Consider the following 22171-nt stretch of genomic DNA (forward strand, 5'->3'; position numbering starts at 1 on the left):
AATCTATCTGCAAAACCGTGAAGGAAGAAGAAATGCACGCAAAAGGAATTAAATTCGTGGGTGGAAGACATGAACAGAAAACGCGTTCCAACTGTTGCTGGCAACGTGTGGCATCAGAGCCATGGAGCCTATGAGAAAACTCCAGCAAGGAAGCTAGGAGGGGAGTGACATCAAGCCATGTTTCCCAAGTAAGGGCTGGTTACACAGATTCAAGAATAGGTTTGGGCTGAAAAAAAATAGAAAAATGTCAGGACAGTCTGTCTACCAACGAAGAAGCTGCTGTCTCATTTCTAGAGGAGCTGAAAAAGTTGATTAAGGAGAGGAGCTACCAGCCACAGCACGTGTGTCTGAGGTGCTGGGGTATCCAGCCCAGGACCCAGTGGATGTCATGCAAGCACTCCAGCATTATGCTAGACCTCCAGCCTCAAAGCAAGCCTTCCACGGACACTTCTGGAAGAACAAACCCAGTAGAACCTACATTTGGCAAAATTGTAACAGAGTTGTTGGGACATGAGACTTGAAGAGAACAATTTCTGATCACAAAATCTTCCAAAAACACTTTGTTTAAAAAACCTTGACCTATGTATGAAATATCCCCAGCCTTTGGCATCATCTCCTGACACCCAATCATTCCCCGCCCAAAAGGTGTGAGTGTGTGTGTGTGTGTGTGTGTGTGTGTGTAAGAGGGGGCAGGGAGTGCCGTCTCGCTATTCACAACCATCAGCCTCCAAGTGCTGGGATTACAGGAGTGAGCCTACACGCCCAGCTCTCTTGACAAATTTCCAGGTCATAAGCAGTTTGACACCGTCAGAGTGTCTTCGTGATTCATGTCACTTGATCTCATTACATGGACTTTGAATTATCTCACCGCATCACAATAAAGGTAATCATGGCACAACGGGATGTGTTGAGAGACAGAGAACCTGTGGTCACAACACTTTATTATTGAATATTGTGTTTTGTTCTGTTAATGGTTATAGCTGTCAACCTCATGCTGAGTCCAATTTATAAATTAAAATGTTTCATAGGCATGTGTGTATTTATGAGGAAAAGAGCATAGTCTATTCATGGTCCAGTCTTAGTGGTATTTTTAAGATCCAGTAATGTACTCACCCTGTATAAGTGGGAACCATTGTACTGTAAGTCTGCTATGACATGATACCAGGCGCAGAGTCAGTACTTGCTAAAATGTGTCCTCCTCTTCCTTTCTTACTGCTCCCCATTAGAGACTCCAAGCCCTATAGGTAGTTCCTCAAATTTTAGCTCAAATGCCACTATGCTCCCCTGAACCCTGCTCTTGCTCTGAGTACTTTTAGCGCTGGCTGTGTTACTTCTCCACAAGTCAGTGAGGTTTCCCTGCCTGCTAGTCCCTACTTCCTGGAGGGTTGTGTGGGAGTAGGGTGGCTTGAGGCTACCCCGTGGGGATGGCCTGGCATAGACTATGCCTCAGTGAGCTTCTGTCAGTGAGAAGAGAGCACCCAGCCAGTAGCTAGTTAGGTCCTAGCCATGGGGCCAGCCACTCTGCCCTACAGCTCTTCCCCATCTTCCTTCCCGGTGGCTCCTCTGAAAGCTTCACACGCTGCTCCCTGTGCCCCACATACTCAAATCTTCCAGCTTCTTGCTCATCAGAAAGGATATCTGGGTGTTGGCGGCTCTTCTGGCTGGTCCCCTGGTCTGAAGTGACGGTCTGTGGAGTGGGACTAGGAAGGTTCACTTCCCTGATCACTATGCAAGTGCTGAGAGAGGAAGGGAAGGAGGGAAGAAAGGGGAGGAGAGAAAGAGAGGGAGAGAGAGAGACTGGGGGGCTGCACTTTTGCGGTGTCTTCATATAGAGTTGGAGTGAGGAATTTCCAGAATAAGCTCAGACTGAGTCAAACCAGGAGCAACCAAGTCTGGAGAGGAAGGTTGGAGGGAGAGGTGGGATACTTTGGCTAGTATCTCCTGCCTCCAGTCCCACCATACTTGATGCTTCTGATACATCAGCAGAAGAGAGACAGAGAAATCTGGGCCTTGAAAGCAACACTGGGGGCCATGTCTCCAAAGTGAAAGAGATTAATGTTCTTTGTTTGCCATCTCATCATCAGAGTCTCGGATCTCCAAGGATGGTGAAGGGAAGGGTGGAGAAGTGGGCAGGAAGGAGGCAGTCTGCTTTCTCCAGACTGCCACCTGGATCCCCAAAACTGGGACAAGAGCCAGCCTGTCGCTGTTTAGTTCTCATTCTGTAATGCCCTGGCTCACGGGGCCCAATTAGAAGATGGAAAAATAGACTAGAGTAAGAGATTGAGCTAGAAAGTGGCCTGGCTGTGTCTTGGACCCAAGTTAACCATCTTTGAGACCAGGTTTTGGTCACACTGTTGGCCACACCTGCCGTGATCTGCACACACTTCACTTTGGTGTGGGGACTCTCAGGAAGTTTCATTGGTGCCACTGAATTCTGAGACACAGCTCAACTGTGACTCCAGTGGTCTACCAGTAGCCCATTCTAGGGCTCATGGGTTGGATGCAAGCTTAATTACCCCTGGTCTGAGAGATTCTGCCCCATGGGGCCACAACCATAGCCCTGAAACGTGAAGCAGAGTATTCTCTCTCAGCCACGACCAAGTTTTCTCCTTTCTAGCACCAGAAGAGCGCTTTCTCTCCCACTTTCAACTGTACTCATGAAAAGACAGCCTCATTTCTCAAGCCCCAACCCAAGCCCTTTCAGGATGTCTTCTCAGAGACTTGCTATCAGAATGGAGGGCACCTCTGCATAGCCACATCTGGGCCACCAAGTTTGGGTTCAATATAGATGTGCCCCAACAGGTTGGATAGCTTTTTGATATTTGCTAGCAGAAACAGACTTCCCCTCACACTAATGCCCCCAGTACGGTGTCTCAGAAAATGTGACACACACTTGGCAAGTGATATGTGTTGATAGCGCAGAGGGTGATTTTAGAAGTATCTGCATGACCTGTAAATTTACATGTACGCTGGTATATAATAGAATCTAATAATAACAAAAATTGACTGTGTCAGAAAGGCCTAATTTGTTGGATATTTGTAGCAAAATTAAATCAGTTGGTTTAAAGACTAATAATGTGTGTTTGTAAACTGGACTAAACTACTTACAGAGTCGTCTGCAATAGTGCAGGGGAGGGCTCTGCAGTCCTGTTCCTGGTCCCATTCAGCATCTCAATCAGGGGAGACGGGACTGAATACAAGATGTGTACTTGGTGATCAAGTGTGCACAGTCAGTGTGCACACTCTTTGGTGTATATGTTAATTGGCCATAAAGAATTTCTAGGGCTGCTGAGATGGCTCAGCAAGCAAAGATGCGTACTCCTCACGCCTGGTATATTAGCTACTTTTCTATTGCTATGTGACAACATCATGACCAAGGCATCTTATGGAAAAAAGGGCTTATTTGGGCTTACAGTACCAGAGGGATAAGAGGCTAACACCAAGCCAAATATGGTGGCGTATGCCTTTAATTCCAGTACTGAGGAGGCAGAAACAGGCAGATTTCTGTGAGTTTGAGGGCAGCCTGGATTATACAGTGAGTGACTATACAGCCAGAGCTACATAGTGAGACCCTGTCTTAAGAAAAAAAAAAAAAAGATCCGTTCACCATCATGAGAGGAAGGCATGGCAGCAAGCACAGATGGGAACTGGAGCAGAAGTTGAGGGCTGACACCTTGAATCCCAAGCACTGGGTGTACTTGGTGATCACCAGCCGGTGAGCACACTCTTTCATGCATATGTTAATCACTCATAAGAAATTTCTAGCACAGAGCACAAAGAACAAACTAGGAATGCTGTGTGGCTTTGAAACCTCAAAGCCCACTCCCAGGGACAAACCTCCTCAAGCAGTGCTATGAACTGGGGAACAAGTATTCAAAATTCTGGCTCCATAGGGGACATTCTCATTCAAGTCACCATACCTGGAGAGTCCTGAGTTTGATCCCTAGATGCCACACAGAGGTAGAAGGAGCGTGGTAACTCCACAACAGAGTCCTCTAACCTCTACATGCATGCTGTTTTCCTCTCTCTCTCTCTCTCTCTCTCTCTCTCTCTCTCTCTCTCTCTCACACACACACACACACACACACACACACACACACACACACACACACACACACTTTAAAAAATTGAAGCATGTTCTATAAAAAAGTGCCTGAGATCTAGTAGCATCTACTCAGTAGAAGTTGAATACTTTAAAATTGAGACCCAATCAGCTAGGAGGGCAGTGACATCATTACTACCCATAGAAAGAGTGGGCAGTTCTGCAGAATGTGGGTTTGGTGAAGGCGGTGGAACTGTAATTTGGAATGTTTCAAGTTTTGGCTCCTGCCCCAGTAAGAAAGCCAGAGAGTTTTGGAGAACGGGCACTGTAAGGAGCAGGCCAAGGATCCCATGGTGGTAAACAAGCACTCCTTACAATGGCTAAGCAGAGAAACAGGCACAAAACAAGGATGGCTGGACGTTCCACAACTTTGGGCTGGCCCCAGCCTCTCTGAGCCCCAGTTAGTTTCTATCTTGGCAGTGAAAAAATGGGCCTGCTTGCTCTCTCAGTGGTCTCTCGACTCAGACACTTGGGGGGGGGTCATGGGTACTGATGCTGATCAACAAGTATGACACCCACCGCACTCAAGGCACCATTCTGCTTACAGAGAACACACCAATGGGAGAAAAACCAGCCTGTGTTCAGGAAGTCCCTGACCCCAGTCTTCCCCATACATGCTTGCCTCTGGGGATGGAAAAAGGCCAAGCTCCAGAGTCAAAGGTTCTCTGGAGACTTGCAAAAGAAACTCTCCTGGAGCCAGGCAGTGGTGGCGCACACCTTTAATCCCAGCATTTGGGAGGAAGAGGCAGGTGGATCTCTGTGAGTTCAAGGCCAGCCTGGTCCACATAGAGAGCTCCAGGACAGCTAGGGCTGCACAGAGAATCCCTGTCTCCAAAAAACAAACAAACAAGCAAAAAACTCCTAGAAGGGGAAAGTTGCAAGTCTCTCTGAAGAACTGAACTAGCAGGGCCATTTGTGAAAAAGGGCAATATATGTGCTGGAAGAATGGCCCCCTCCATCCCTACCTTAATCCCAAGGCATTCAGCCTCTAATACCCTGATCTAGAAATCTGCACTGGCCCAGCCCAGTGGATCTGTATCACATTGCCAACAGTCTGCTTATTTGTTTCCTACCGGTTGTGTTCTCCAAGTATTTTTAAGCCTGTGCTCCAAGATATGTGTATTTATATATAAACTATATATATGTAATATTGTGCTAATTGGGTTTTAAAATGATAAAACATAAGCAAATATGGAAATTAAAATGCTAAAATGAGTGTTAATAGAAACTCCAATATTTTCTTCCCACATTCTAATAGATGAATGCACTCTCGGCTTTGGAGGCCCCAGTTCTAGCAGAAGAGCCCTCTGCCATATAGTCAGATGGTGAAGGCAGCAAAAAGAAAGGGTAAACATGCCAGATGTGGTGGGGCACACCTATAATCACAGTCAGCACTCAGGAGGCAGGGGCATGAGGCTTTCTGTGAGTTCCAGACCAGCCAGGGCTACACAGTGAGACATAGTCTCAAATAAACTTAATATTAAGAAAGAAAGAAAGAAAGAAAGAAAGGAAGAAAGAAAGAAAGGAACAAAGGAAGGAAGGAAGGAAGGAAGAAAGAAGAAAGGAAGGAATAAAGGAAGGAAGAAAGAAAGAAAGAGTGAGGGAGGGAGGGAAGGAAGGAAGGGAAAAAGAAAGATAGATTCCTTTGTGCTCTCTTGCATTTCAGGCCTTGCTTCCACTACTCCGACTGCCCCATTCATCCTCTCATTCAGTCTGTAAACTGCATTGAAGCTATTATAGGGCAGCCATGTGGACACTGGGGACAGAGAGATATTGGGGGCAGATGTACCAAATATGCAAAACAGCAAAACGAGATAACCTCATGGGCAGTGTTGGGAAGAAAACCAGCAAGGGGCTGTGCCCCTGGGTGACTGTGAGGAACCAGTATGGATGCTTGGTGGGGGGAGGCTTCTCAAGTTGAAAACTGGGCACAAGAAGAAACCAGCAAAGGGAACGCGAAGTGCCAAGTCCCTGAGGTGAGGCACTCAATGTCTTTGAGAAATGGAAAGAAGGCTAGTATATCGGACGCGGAAGAAATGAGGGGAGAAGGGTGGGTTTTATCTGAAGTGCACTGAGAAGCCACTAGAGTTTGAAAGCAGTGGGAGAAACAGAGTAGGTGTTGGTGGTGGGGAACTGAGACTCAGTATTGCTATATGGCCTAGGTTATCCTTGAACTTGAAATCTTCCTGTCTTAGCTTCCCAATGATTTTTTTTTCATTTTCATCTTCCTTTCTTTCCTCTGTAGCAGATTTCCTCAGATTGGACTCTAGTTTCTGTGCATGTTAGGCACAAAAGCACTCTTCCCCAGACCTCTTTTTGTTTTAAGACAAGATTAAAAAAAAAAAGACAATATTTCATTATATTGCCCAGGTTGGCCTGAAACTCATCCAGCAGCACATGCAGGCCTTGAACTAGCAATACTCTTGCTTTGGCACCCTAAGTAGCTGGAATTGCAGGCCTGTGCCACCAGAACCAGCTTGATATATACAGTGCCCAGTCACCACCACCCACCATGTGCTAGGGATGGCCAGAGTCTCACACGTTAGACAAGACCTCTACTACTGAGTCACACTCCCACACCCAGAATGCTATTTAAATGTTGGCATGGCCACCAAGTCTAGCTACGCTGGGGGAGATTGCTGTAGAAATGAGGGGGTCAGGAGGCTGATGTACCAATATATTGGATCAAGATGAGAGCAAAGGAAACAGAAGCAAGTAAGTGCAAGATATATTTCCACTTAGAGCATCCCTTCCATAATGCCCATATAAAGCCTAGATTATCCTTCTCCACTGCACAAATGAGGAAACTGAGGCCCAGAAAGATTAAGTAATGTGTGTTCAAGATCACATCCCTTGGACAAAATGAAATTAGGATTTGCCCAGTTGCCTGGCTTCTTTCCAAGTCCACTCAGAATTCAGAGCCTATTTCCTGCTCCAGGGACTCATTCACCAGGATACAACATGGTCTTCCTGCTTCAATCCTGAAAATCCCTGGGCATTCTGAACAAAGGAAAGGGGATTGAGGACTGTTTGACCCAGCAATCAGCCAAAGGGATATAGGCGATTAGAATAGTGCATTCCTTCGGTTTTCGTAAACATGTTGGGCTCTAAGTAAGGGAAAAACCATTCTTTCCTCTGGACGGGGGAGTGGACAGGAGGAGGGTAGTGATGGTATATTTGGAACTAGAGAAAGAAAAAGCTGCCAACTTGTGCCTTCAAGGAAAGCCCAGGGGCGCAGGCCAAGACAGAGGAAGTGACTTGCCAAATCCCTCTTCGCAGCCCCCACAGTTATTTGCTAGGAAAAGAAGGCGGAATTGTCCCTGCCAAAGACATGAAGTCCTTTACAGAGCACTTTGTTAGCAAAACCTAGCATCCCCGTCACTATGCAAAGTGTGCTGGAATGTTGCCATGGCAACAGGCAGCTGGGCCCCTGAATCAGCTCCAGGACTGCCTTGGCAGAAAGGCCCAAGCCTGTGGGGGCATCTCTCTGGAGGCCAGCAGGGAGAGGCCTGGCTTGGATCTGTTGATGAGGAGCCCTGACTTTCCTTCCAGGTCGTCAGGTTTCAGAGACTTGTGCCTTCAGGAAAATCTTTCTAGAGATGGTTAACTTCCATAAACATGGCCCTTCAGGTTAGAATCAGTTGACCTGGTGGTGTCCAGGTTCTCCACCGGCTTGCCTTCCTTCCTTCGCTCGTTCCTTCTGCTTTTGCACAATGTCATGAGAGAGCTCTACAAGTAGGCTACATCTCATTTCATTTTTTGTTTTCTGTCTTGCTTTGAGACAATGTCCGGTATAGAGCAGACTGGCCTCCAACTGTCTATGTAGCTGAGGATGACGACCTTGAGGTTCTTTAATTTTTTTTTATGAGTCAGGTTCTCATGTAGCAAAGCAAGCCTTGAACTCACTATGCAGCTGAGTATGAATTTGAACTTTTGATCCTCCTATCTCCACCCCCTGAGTGCCGGCATCACCACCAAGCCTGAAGTATGTGGTACCTAGGGCTTTGTACATGCTAGGTAAACGCTCTACCAACTCGGTTATACCCCTTTGGTTTTTGAGTGACTGGATAATGAGAAAAAATAGAAACGTCCAACTGCTGTGAAATAGAACTCCCTTATGTTACAAATATAAGAAGAAACCCAAATCCAGAAAGGGAAAGTGATTCAAAGAAGGTCATGTAGCCTTGAAGGTGCCAGAGACAGAGCTCTGTTCCTTGCCTTGTCACATAGCATGAGTTTCACGACCACACCTCTTTCTGTGGGTGCTGAGGAGGGAGGAAAGCGAATCCCTGGCCAAGGCCTCCTGTGGCTGAGCCACAATGCATTCTCTCACACTCTCCATGACTCACCTGCACAGCAAATCTGCAAGGGGACTATTGCTTAGAGAGCTTGGCACGTTGGCTCAAGTTTACATGAGATGCTGCTCGGTTTGTTTTGTTTTGTTTTTTGTTTGTTTGTTTGTTTGTTTGGTTGGTTTGGTTTAGTTAGGTTTGGGTTTGGAGGTGTTATTTTTCCACTGACTTTTAACTTGTAAGATTGCACCCATGCCTCAAGACATGGGCTCAGCTTCTAAGGGTAAACACAGCCCTTTCTCTCTGTGTGAAGGATAGATACAGTTGCAAGGGTTCTAGCTGCTGTTCCTACTCTCCGGATTATGACTAGAAAGTGTTCTGCAGCTGACTGCCAAGGTGCCACTCAGGATAGACTAGGAACCACTCAGGTGGCCAGGTCTTAAATCCCCAAGGCTAGCACAGTGCTGGTTTACAGTGGTTAGAACAATGGAGGGAGAATACATACCAAGTACATACTCCAGGTCGGACAAGGTAAGGCTCACTAAAGGTTACGTTCTTTCCAGATTATTCCCTTTAGGAACTCCTTGAATTTCACAGATACAGGGCCTCCAGCCTTCATCCGATACAATTTGGTTTCATTCCCTTGCCATACATATTCATTGACTGTCACTTACGAACTCCCAATGTTGAGTTTCTATCAATTAGAAGTGAGAAGCATCAAGAAAGATTAAGTCCCACCTCCATTAAGATGGTTCACTGGTTAAGAGTGTTTGCTGTGCAATCATAAAAACTCAGATTTCAGCACCAGGTCGTCCTGCAAAGGTTGTAACTCCAGTTCTGAGGGATTCAGTGCCCATTTTCTTTTGGCCTCTGTGCATGCACACACATGCACTCCTGCATGTACATGCATGCATATCTACATGTACATGTATGTATACACACACACACACACACACACTTAAAAAAGAGGTAAATACAGAACCAAGTTTAGTGATTCATGCCTTTAATGCCAGCACTTTCAAGGCTGAGGCAGAATGATTATCGTAATTTCAACTAAGGCTAGCCTGGGCTGCTTAATGAGATCCAGGCAAGCCTGGTCTGTATAGTCATTTCCAAGTCAGCTTGGGGCTACACAGTGTAACTCTGCCTCCAAACAAGAGAGAGAGAGAGAGAGAGAGAGAGAGAGAGAGAGAGAGAGAGAGAGAGAGAGAGAGAGAGGAGGGAGGGAAGGAGGGGGAGAGGGAGAAGGGAAGGGAAGGGAAGGGGGAAAAGGTGGGGGAGGTAGAAAAAAGAATGAAAGGAAAGAAAGGATAAGACAAGGTGATACAGAATTGTTTCTTGGGGCTGGACATGTCGCTTAGTGGTAAGATGTTTGCCTAGCATATGGGTGGCTCCTAAGCACAGGGAACCCTTAAAAACTAAGATTGGAGAAAAAAAATCCACCATTAAAATGAAGGTTGGTGAGGGAACACTCCTAGGTATAGTTGCAATCGTGTAAAAAGGTGAAGGCCCCTGGGAAGTAAGGAAGGGAGGCAGTCAGGAGGAAGATGAGGCAGATGGAATGAGACCACAGCTGAGCCTGTAGATGTCAGGAGGAGGGGTGTGAATCTCAGGCCAGGATAATAAGAAACAGGGGAGACTTCTGAGTTAGGGAGCGGCCTCCAGCCGCCAGTGGGGGTTTTGTGTGGGAGGCTGATGGGAGAGGGATGGAAAGCAGTCCAGGGGCTGTGGGAGGGGTGGGACGAGAATCAAGGAGGCCAGCTTGTGGCAGAGACTAAGAGAAAAGAAGAAGAACAGAACTTCCTGGTGATGTGGCGCTAGAGTTGATGATGTCTCCAAGTTAGGGAGCCTTGGGAAAGGGGCCGTGTAGGTACAGGAAGGATTAATGTGGGCTTGGGAGCAGGTGGCTGAGAGGCCATGGAGACATTCAGCTGGAGGCTCAGAAGAGGTCAAGGCTGGAGGGAGAGAGCCATCACTAGCTCTGGGAAGACACCTAAAGGCAGATGAGAAGGCTCAGGCTATTGCCTGAAAGAAAGGGAAGCATGGCCATTGGGGTTTTGTGTCATGTCTTGGCATGCCTGAATTGCTCTGTAATGGTAGCCTTCCTGATGCATGAGCCTGACATCTATGATGCTCTCTACTTCGTGGCCAAAATGCGCATGCTCTGCTGAGGGCAAAGACTGTGTGGACAGGTACATGCATGGGACTCTAGCATCCAGAATGAAACCTGGGATTCTCAGCAGGCCATAAAGAACCAAGGAGCAGGAAGGGTGTTCTTAAATATCGACATGGCCCTGGCCATAGAAACATGTCTTTTGAGATGCAGAATCTTCAGGTGAAAGTTTGCATCTTAGCTTTGGTAGCAAATACCCTCGGCTGTTCCTTTGAAGCTACAGGCTCACTTTGTTCATTTCGGAGAATGACTAATGGAGTTGGTCTTTCAACTAAAATTGATGTTCCAAGGAGAAAAGAGGCCTGTTGAGCTCACGCCTCAGCTGCCCCTGGCGCCTGCTGAGGAGTGATCCGTGTCCTCACAGAAGGGCTTTCTCATGCGCTTTGTTTCTTCACACAGGATATTAAAATGGCCTGAGCTCAAGGGTCATGATTTAATAACATGAACATTTTCCATTGCTTTGTCGAAGCTACTCTTCAATTAGCCTGGGAGCTTTCTTAATTGTCTTCCTCGGATAGCGTACAATGGCGGAGAATGCGAGGACTGGCATCAGCGGCCCTCCTTGAGGACCTTCCTGACTTGCACATGTAAACTAGATAAGCACACAATACAGATTAGCTAAACCATAACGGCAGTGAAGGAAGGACACAGGACACAGAGAGGGCATCCTGCTGAGATGGTGGTGTAGCCTGGAAAACTTGGTGGTAAATAGAACTTTTCGTTCTTGTTTCAAGCAGTTAGCTTCTTCTCTTTCTTACGGTGCTGGGAATCAAACCCACGGCCTTGCACATAGTAGGCAAACACTTTGCCACACATCCCTCATCCCCTTTCAGCAGCTACCCTGTCCTTTCCATATGGATGGACCCCAATTTGCTCATCCCTTTGGAGGGCATGCAGCACAGTCTCCCTTTGAGTCATAACCAGTTACCTTAAAAACTACATTTAAAATTTGTCTGGGGAGAGAAGAGAGCCACAGCATATGTGTGGTGGTCAGAGGTCCTGGGAATCAAACTCAGGTGGACGGGTTAAAGAAATCCTACAAATTCTCCTCTGACTTACACACACACACACACACACACACACACACACACACACACACACACACACACACACACAATGTAGATTTGTTTGTTTGTTTGTTTGTTAGACAGGGTTTCTCTGTTTAACAATCCTGGCTGTCCTGGAAGTCACTTTGTAGACCAGCCTGACCTTGAACTCACTAAGATCCACCTGCCTCTATCACCAAAGTGCTGGAATTAAAGGTGTGTGCCACGATCACCTAGCCTAAATGTAGTTTTTTAAAAAGGATTTATTGCTTTAAGTTATGTGTATACATGTGTGTCTGTAAGGTTAGATACCTGCAGGCAATTGTGAGCCACTCAGTGTAGGTGTGGGGAACTGAACTCAGGTCCTTTGGAAAACCAGTAACTGCTCTTAACTGCTGGACCATCTTTCTAGCTCTCAGTAGTATTATTTTTAAATTAAATTAATTATTTTATGGGTATGTGTGAGTGTCTGCATGTATGTCAGTGTGCTGTGTGCATACCTGGTATATGGAGGCCAGAAGAGGGCATTGAAAACCATGGAATGGGGGGGGCTGGAGAGATGGGTCAGAGGTTAAGAGCATTGCCTGATCTTCCAAAGGTCCTCAGTTCAATTCCCAGCAACCACATGGTGGCTCACAACCATCTTTAATAGAGTCTGGTACTCTCTTTTGGCCTGCAAGAATACATACAGACAGAATATTGTATACACAATAAATAAATAAATGAATATTAAAAAAAGAAAACCATGGAATGGGAGTTATAGATGGTTGTGAGCCATCATGTAGGTGTTAGGAATCGAACCAGGGTCCTCTGGAAGAGTAGCCACTGCTCTTAATTGCTGGGCTATTTCTCCAGCCCCTGTAACCAAAGTTTTGATGTTCAACCTTGTACCTGCATCTTTGGGCATACATTCTGGCAATTTCCTTAGTATGCACTTCTAAAAGCAGAACAGACAGATCAAAGGAAATGCACATTTTAAAGTCTTTTGAAACACACTCCAAAATTGTCCTGCAGAAAGGTTACACTGACTTACATGAGAAATAGGCTCCACAGGCAAGAGCTATAGCTCAGTGGTAGGGCACTTGCTTAGTATGCATGACGTCCTAGATTGCATACCCTGAATGTAGGAAGCCTTCCCTAAAATACTTGGACATGGCAGTACATTCCTCCTCACTTGAGAGGCAAAGGCAAGAGGATCCCTGTGAGTTTGGGGCTAGCCTGGTCTGTACAGCAAGTTCCAGGTCAGCCAGAGTTACAGAATAACAAGCCCTTGTTTTAAAAAAAGAGAAAGAGATTTTCTTTTCTATACTTTTCTAATGTTCTGTTTTAACGTGCTGGTGTGTGTTGTGTCACTCATTTAAAAATTTTGAAGCCAGGGATGTAGCTCAGTGATTGAATGTTTATCTAGGATGAGAGATATTTGGGTGCTACATTTTTTAAATAAAAATATTCTGGGTAAGTGATGTAATGGTGACATCATACTATATACATTTTCTGTACCCCGAGTGTTTCATTTAACATAGTCACATTATTTGTGTGTGTGTGGCTGTGTGTGTGTGTGGGTGCATGTCTATCTACATGCGTTTAGAGGCCAGAGGCCAACCTCAAGTGCTCTCTATTTTTATATGTCTGTGTGTTTAATACGTTTGGGTGTTTTGCTTGCCTATATGGCTTGGCACCGCATGTGTGCCTGGTGCCCTTGGAGGTCAGAAGAAGGTCTTGAGTCCCCTGGGACTAGAGTTACAGTATTTGTGAGCTGTCATGTGGGTGCTGGGGATTTAATATGTGTCGTCTGGAAGCGCAGTCTGTGCTCTAAACTGTTGAGCCATCTCTCCAGCCTTATCCTGTTCTTTCTGAGACAGGCTCTTAAACCGGGACATGTGGCTTTCATGGTTTTGGCTAGGCTGGTTGGCCAGTGAGCCTCAGGGTTGGTCCTGCCTCAGCCTTTCTAGCACTAGGATTACACACATGCACCATTACACACAGATCTCTAAGCAGGAGCTGAGTATCCAGCTGAGGTGCTCATGCTTGCATGTCGAGCACTTTAGCAATGGAGATTTCTCCCCGGACTTGGTCAACTCATTTTAAAGGCTGCATTGTATTCTACTCCTTTGACAGCACCAAACTATTTATATAATCATTTATCAACAACAGTAATAAAAGTGGAGAAGTTTTGAAACAAAGCCATCTACTGAACTTAGTATGCACTTTACATTGGTTTAAGGAATTTGCTGGGCCGGGCAGTGATGGTGCAAGCCTTTAATCCCAGCACTTGGAAGGCAGAGACAGGTGGATCTCTGTGAGTTTGAGGACAGCCTGGTCTACAAGAGCTAGTTCCAGGACAGGCTCCAAAGCTACAGAGAAACCTTGTCTCGAAAAACCAAAAAAAAAAAAAAAAAAAAAAAGTCTACAGGAGAAAAACAAACTTTTAGTTCCAACGTTAGGAACACTTGAGCTTCTGTTAATCAGCTGATTTGTTTTTATTTGTGAATCTTGTAATGATTCTCCTGCCCATTTTTGTTATCTTCCATGAAAGCATAACAACCACATTTGGGACTCTCATTTATCAGGTAGGGACGCCCTGACATCCAGTCTCTTATTATTTTGTTCCAAGTCATCTTTTGTTCACTCTTTGCTTCATTCTCCTTTTGCATCAAATTTTGGCTCTCCAAGTATTGGGAGCATCTTTATAAGCCACTTCAAATCCTTTTTGAAATAAGTCAAGATATAAATAATGTTTTTTAGCAAAATGGAGCCAAATATTCAAGTCTCTGGCACAGACCTCAAGAGGCTTAGGCAAGACAAAACCAGAAAGATGCCTCAAGAAAACAACAGAAACCTAATTGGAGGTCAATCGATTTTTGGGCTATGTGCGTCAAAGCTGAGGTCTTCAGCTTCTACACTCGCAAAGCAATTTAGCACTCATGTTCCCATGGCAACCGTGCCGGCTCGATGGAGAAGATGCAGTGGCCTGGTCTGGCAGTTGCTGGGGGAACTTGGGCTACTGGCCGCGTGACTTTGCTTCAGTCGGAGTGGTTAAATTCAGAGGACTTTCCATTAACTGGAAGCTCTGGGTTGGATCTCACTAAACTTGCTTAGGGGGGCTAAAAAGAGGAACACAGTGTGGCAGCTAGGTAGCCTACAATAGTTGAAGTTACTATGGATTTTTTTCTCCTTTTTTTCCTGCTAACAGGCCACCAGGAGAAGGACCTACCTCAAGCTGTCCTCTTTCAAAGGGCCTGAAATAGTGGGGGTAGAAGGGGAAAGGTTGACCTCGTTAGCATATTTAAGACTGCAGTTTAATTGACTGCTTTGTGCCTCCAAAGAAAGGTTGTCTTAAGCTGGGGGTGAGGGGGGTGCCTGGAGGTTAGAAAAGAAGAGAAGCCTTGAAGAACAGGTCAGTGAAGGTCACCCTCACCACTCTGGGACATTCCAGATGGGTACTTAGCCAATCTGGCAGAAGGCTTAGACTTCTAAGCATAAAAACCACAAAAGAAAATGCTACCATATTTGGCATCATCTTAAAAAAAGAAAAGTTAGCACACCCTAAAGTACAATACCCTGGAAATCAAAGTAGCAAACTGGGAAATAATGCCTGCAGCCGGGCACAGAGAGGATTACTACCTTTACTACACAAAGAGCTTTAAGTAATGATCTCTCCGACAAAGAGTAAAAAGAAACAGGTTTTATTTTTCTACATACAACAAAATAGCTCCGAGAGATCAGAAGAGTACGCTCATTCTTTGAAAGGGAAGCTGTTAGGAACTGCGGGTGATCAGCTCAGACTCCCGCTAAAGTGACTGGGGGCTAGGGCTACAGCTCAGTGGTAGAGCACTTGCCTAGCGCGCAGGAGGTCTTTGCTTCCACTCCCGGTGCCCCCCACCAAGAAAAGGAGCCCCGGGGAGAGAGAATGTGAAAATGTTCTGCTTGTTACATTGGGAAGTTGGGAATTGTGTGTGTGTGGGGGGGCTCCTAAATCTTATTCTACTATTCTAAAAACAATCGCGGTAGAACGAGCTATCAGAATGGCATTGGAAGCTGCCATTGACATGGGTGAGCAGGGAGCTCTGCTTCACACACAACACATAGAGGAATAGTTGTCAAAGAGTGATCCCCGCATCCCAGCATCTCCTTGGGGAGACAGCCACGGAGTTACCCAAACCCTAAGTCCTACACCTACTGCAAAGTCTGAACTAGAGTAAGCAGAGGCTCAATGAGACCAGACCAAAATGTCCTGATGGCCAAGCCATTAGGCGCAGTTTCTGTTCACAAGAAGCCTCCAAGGTGCGTCTTGCCACCCTCTCAGAGGCTCACCAGAAGCACCTTGGGACTGTCTGTCTCAAGCTCTTGTTCTGGCCAGGAGCTGTTGCTCTGTGTTGCTGCAGCTGACAGGAAGGACTATTAAGTTATCTCACAACTATTTGTGGCTCTCAGTGGACAGTGGAGAAGACAACTCCTCAGATAAACAGAGGTACTTATTACAAAGAGATTCCAGGCCTTGCGATAATATGCACATTTTAAAACAAGCAGCTTGGGAATGGGCTCTGAAGGCTGAGTAGGAGTACAGGAATTGGGGTGAACATGGGAATGAGGAGTGAAGGCAGACGGGAGAGGATCTCCCAGGCAGTGTTGCAGCTCCGTTTGGCTATGATTCTCATAGATTTCTTTCTTTTTGAGACAGGGTGTCACTATGTAGCTTAGGTCTGCCAGACCTGGCTCAGAAGGACCAGGCTGGCCTCAACACAGAGATGCACCTGCCTCTCTCTGCCTCTTAAGTGCTAGGACTAACTGCATTCACCACCACAGCCAGCACCGCCTGGGATTCTGAGCTTGTTTTCAGCAATACCTCTGCAAAATCAAAGACTTCACCTGCTTCACACACTTTCCTATCAGGAAAGCTACACGGGCGCTCACATGAAAAGCACTATCTCTTCCTCTTGAGGCTTTTAAAATTTGCCATGATGGGTCCAGATTTGAGGAAATTGCGCTTAGGGTAAGGAAGAGTCAGTGATCTCCCATTCCTAGGATCAGGAGAAATTTGGAGGGGAAGAGAAGGGGACAAGTCAAAGGGCCAAGTTATGAGAGCAGAATCCAGTGAGAGGGTGGGGTCTCAGTCTGAGGAGGCCAGAAGCCCGGAGAAGGCCAGTTGTCTAGACAGTGGGTCCCCTCCAGTCCTCAAGTGGAGGGGTACTTCCCATTCCCCCCCCCCCCCCCCCCGAGAGGACATAGTGCAATGGCTATTTAGACAAGCTACCAAGTGACCCAGTAATAGCGAGAAGCACTCAGAAATAGTGCCATAGCATCCCTGCAGCTTTGGAGTTTGTACATGAAAATCAAGCCCTTCTTCAGAGGCAGGCCCCTTCAACAGGTGCTAATAAGAGAGAAATGCTTCCCTCTCAGAGCTGTCGCCTGTTAGGAGATGTCCTGGGAGGGGGGTCTGTCCGTGCTTGGCCAGCTCAGCGCCGGAACAGGATGGAATGATAGCTTGGAAGAAGCCCTGCCTGTCTTTTCCATTTGCACCTGGAGGGGGGGGTCTCCCCTCTGCACATACAGGAAATAGCGGGTCTGAAAGCCTTTGGGCAGGAGCCTCAGCTGGTTAGGTCAGGTCACAGCATCCTTATTCCCAAGGAAATGGTGAGGGACAGCGGGACAGTGGCTTGGAAAGAGAAGAGTCAGAGAGATGACATGCAGCTAAGACCCTGCCCGTGATCCCCTTCCCTCCTGTCTCCAGGCCATTTCTGGCAGTCAAGACCCTTCTCTTTTCCAGAAATCCTTGGACCTCCCTTGTATTCCCAAGCCGGTTGGCTTAGAGATCACAGACTACCTCCCGTACCCCTGTGACCTAGCTGAGACATGGCTTTCTTTCCTCAGTTTCCCAAGTCTTCCAGTGCTTTGTCTGCCATGCAGCAGGCTCGTTCTCACCTCTACTTGGTACTGGGTACAGGAGACAGAAACTGTGAGGGAATATCCAGCCTGTCTGGTCTCATGTACCTCAGAGGCTCGAAGGAGCCAACCTCCCCAGAGGCTGTTAGCCCTTCATGCTCTCTCCTCCCTTCCCATCCCATGTGCCACGCTGCAGCGCCCTCACCTGGCTGAGCTGCTGGTCAACATCTAGCTGAGTAGGGATGGGACAAGCATTTGTTTCCTTCCTTGGAGGCATGGTCTTCAACAAGGGAAAATGAGACCATTGTTGGCTAACGCTGCTTTCTTTCTGAATGACAGCCAAGAGGCTTCACATCTAGTTTGTAGAAGCTGGAGGACCAGACAAGAGGGAAGAACGCAGAGAGTGCACCGTGGGTGGAGCTTGTCTGGAGGTGTCTCGTGGAGGTTTCAAGACAAAGTATCATTGAAGCAAGGTTTGAGAATCCAGAGTAGGACAGAAAGAATGTGACTAGGTGTGACCAAAGGTGTACTGATAACAGGATACGACCTGTAGTCAGAGGTCCACTGGAGGGACCTGGAACTTCCTGACTGTGTCCCGGAGCAGGGGAGGTGGTGCTGGCAGTTTGCCTGGACCCATCCTGCAGAGGTCTTAACGCCAGCTGGGGAATTAGATCCTGGACATTGCTGTGCTGGGAGAAATCTGAAACAACATTGACCTGGTGGTGTGGGGGAAAGCCAGACAGGAGAGAGCTGGCTAAGGGGTAATCACAGGACCTGGCAGTATCTAGGACATCCCTCGGATGGGAGGAGAGCACAGGATGTCAGTCCCCCGAGTGTTTTGTTTTGCTATAAAACATCATAGGCAGGCTGGGGGTGTAGCTGAGTTAGTAGAATTTTCCTGGCATCCCCAAGGCCCTGGGTTTAAATCCACAGTACTGCAACATCACAGGCAAACAACACATGCTAGTGTTTGTTCCTGTTGTGTGTGGGCGTGGTCATTTGCTAGTTTCACTTTTCTCTTGGCATTTTCTACGGAAAAAAAAGGGAAGAATGAAAGACAGAGAATTGGCTACCATCCCATGTAGCAAATACAAGATTATGGCTCTTAAATTTTCTTTTTAAGTTACTTGTTTATTTGTATGTACGATGGTCTGGTACCCACGGAGATCAGAAGACTGGTTTTGGATCCCCTAAAACTGGAGTTACTGATGGTTGTAAGTCACCACATGGGTGCTGGGGACCAAACCCACATACTCTGCAAAGAGCAACAGATGTTGTGGGCTGGAGAGATGGCTCAAAAGTTAAGAGCACTGGCTGCTCTTGCAGAGGTTTTGAGTTCAATTCCCAGCAACCACATGGTGGCTCAGAGCCATCTCATAATTCTCTAGAATTTAGAGTTTAGAATTTAGAATTTAGGTTTAGGCAAGACTGATGTCCTCCTCTGGCATGCGGGCACACATGGAAGCAGAATGTTGCATGCATAATAAATAAATAAATCTTTGAAAAAAAAGAGAGAGAGCAACAGATGCTCCTAACCACTGAACCATCTCTCTAGCCCTAAGCGTGTGTCTCTTACTGGAGACCAGAGTCAGAAGCAGGAAGGATAACAGGAAAAATGACTCCACAGGTCTTACTGAATGTTTACTATCTCAGAGCTGGGCTCTGAGTCGCAGCTCCCTTTACCGGCCTTTGTTGACTCAATCGAGGAAACAAGAAATAGTGCATAATGGTGACCCAAGGTGGAATACAGTGCTCTGTGACTCTTGCCAGGCCGGGATACAAAGGTACTTGCAGAACAAAATTTACACATATGTTCCCCACATGTGACACCAGGGGTCTGGGCACTTGAACCAAAACAGCAAGGTCCAGCCGTTTTGGGGAGAGTACTTCTGAAAAGGAGGGAAAGGGAGGGCTTCCATGGCACCCGACCAAGGAAGAAGGACGGTGCAGTCAAGGAGGGAGGGCGAACTTCCTAGAGCTATACCTTAAGTGGCAGAAAGATTCAGTTGTACCTGCTTTGTTAATGGCCCTGTGCCTGGAGCAGTATCCAGAGAATGAGGGGCTTAGTGAGCACATGCCTAGTGACCCAAAGGCAACAGTGGGTGGGATGGAGAGCCGAAGAGCACCTGAGTATCCCCAGCTATCTGTCATCTTGACTGTCTAAGGAGTACAATTTTCAGATGTGCCAAAGCAGGCAGTTATGTTTCTAGAGAATTTCTACAGCCGCCTGAGGTAGGGGCTGGGGCTGGGGTAGACAGATTGGCAAAAGAGAGAGCGATGGGACAGTAGAGAAGTGAGGTTCCACTTCCATGAGTTTGAAGGTTTAGGTAAGACATGCCTTAAACGGAAAACCCGCACAGGGACAAATAGGTGTGGGGATGGGAGAAGAGGAAACAAAATGGACATCAGTGCTAATAAGAAAGGATGAACTCTGGCCTCCATTGTATAGCCTAAAAAGGAACGATGCCTTTGAGAGAGTTAGGACCAAGTGGCCTCAGGATGTAAGACTATCGGACTCTGGGCTTCATCTCAGTCCCCACTGATGCTGATGCCCTTGCACAAGGCACCACTTGCACAACTCTGCACAGCGGCTCTGACCTAAGATTAGCACTCTGAGCAATCAGGTCTTTCTAGTCGCCCATCATTTGGCAGCCTAATACTACCTGCTGGAAACACTGCCATTGTATTGGCTGCTGTTCCTGTTTCCTAACGCCTGCAAGTTCACCTTGTCCTGGACCACAGCAGGACCTTCTCCGGCAGGAAGCTCCACAGAGCCAACAACCAACCACTAGTTCTCCAGGAAATTCTAGCATCCTATGGACAAAGACTCTGTCTTCTACATCTCAGGGATGTCCAAACTTTCTTACCCTTCACAAACAAGTGAAAAATACAAGAAGCCACAGGCCAGAAACAGGCTGCTGCGCCTTCTAGTGTTGTCTACAGGAACTGCTAATGGCATTTCTGGGGTACTATGGAGAAAAGGCCCTCTTCTCTCATCATAGGGCATGGTAAACAGTGGGGATGCAGCAGCAATCCCTCCAAAGGACTGTGGTGGCATCTTTCCGTCATTCTCAAGCAACGAAATTTTGAGACTTCACAAATATTGGCGGCCTGTGGACAGGAGCTCTGCTACTCTGCCCATCCCCAACAAAGTTACTTGTCCTACCCTTCTTGAACCCCTTTCACTTGGGATGGTAGTTGTCCTCTGTGTTGTCTTGAGACAGGGTCTAACTATGTAGCTCTGGATGGTCTGGAACTCACGATGTATACCAGGCCTGCTTCCAGCTCAATCTGAGCATCAGCTTTCCCATCTGGATCGGGGGAGAAAAGAGTATCTCTCTAATAGAGTTGCCATGAGGACTGAGTTAATCGACATAGTGTTTAGCTTGTCACCTGTTATACAGTAGAGATGCTCAGCTAATGTCACCTGTCATCATGACTATGAGTACAATGACATCGAACCAGTATGGACAGCCGAGTTGGATATCTGGAACAACAGGCTTTGTCCCATGATGGGGGCCTTCCTACAAAGGTTCTTGGAGCCCTTGGAGCACATTCTTCTGTGGAGCGGTAGGTGGTCCTTGCCTTCGGATACCCTTGCTTTCCCTCAAGCCTATTTGCACTTGTTCCACGGATGTGAACTGACTCAACTGTCCCAAGGGCTGCTGGCACTGGGAACTGGCATTGGCATCACCGCCCTGCACCAGAGTGTGAAGCCCACCTTTGCCATTAGCAGTCCAGAACGCTGAGCCTCATGACAATTGTGAGAAATCCTGTGATGTCCTCCTGGACTCCCTGGACTCCACTCTTCAGGGACAAATATTGAGCTAAACAATCTTCCATTGGTGCTGGTCTTGGGACTGATGACTGGGATGCGAACTGGAAGAAACATCTCTGTCACCCAGGAGCTGTGGGCAGATGTTCCATTTAAAAAATGCTCCATGTTGTGTCGACAGCCCTTGCTTCCCGAGAGTGTACAAGTCCTGGAAATGGGGACACAACAACTCTCTCTCCAGTGTTGGTGGCCTCAGAGGGACCACTTACGGACAGCCTGTGCCAAACTGATAAAGACAACGGGACTAGCTCCCTTCCTCTTGCCAAAAACCACTGAGAAAGAACGCCAAACACGGGAGAGGGACAGATGGCCCAGACCCTTGGGGGAAGCGTGAGAGTTCCTGGCATGGTCTCAGGATGGTGAGCAAAGAAAATACAGAAGAGAGATGAAGGCCTGGGGTAACCAAACACAAAATCATGTTTCAACTTTACTGCCTTCAAGGTCATGACAGCTATTCATATATGTTCATTACATTGAAATTTGAATATAACAAACTCTCTCTCTCTCTCTCTCTCTCTCTCTCTCTGTGTGTGTGTGTGTGTGTGTGTGTGTGTGTGTGCATGTGTGTACATGAGTTACTGGGGTTAAAACTCGTGGTCTTGGAGGTGATAGGTAAACAGACTATGGCAGAATTCGACCCCCAGCTTCCCCGGGGTTTTAATCTCAACTCTAACACTAGTAACTGTGTGACCTTGAATGAGTCATTTAACCTGTCTGCATCTTCATTTTCCCATCTGCATGCCCTTGATGTTAGTAATAGCATTACCAAATTGGTAATGTTGTTTGGGCTGAGATGGAAAAAAGACATATGCTAGTGAATAGCCGGTGCCTGGCACAGGC

The sequence above is a fragment of the Microtus oregoni genome, unplaced genomic scaffold (genome assembly GCF_018167655.1).
Source record: "Microtus oregoni isolate MIOR12 unplaced genomic scaffold, Mior012 000163F_ref0000286, whole genome shotgun sequence".
NCBI lineage: Eukaryota > Metazoa > Chordata > Mammalia > Rodentia > Cricetidae > Microtus > Microtus oregoni.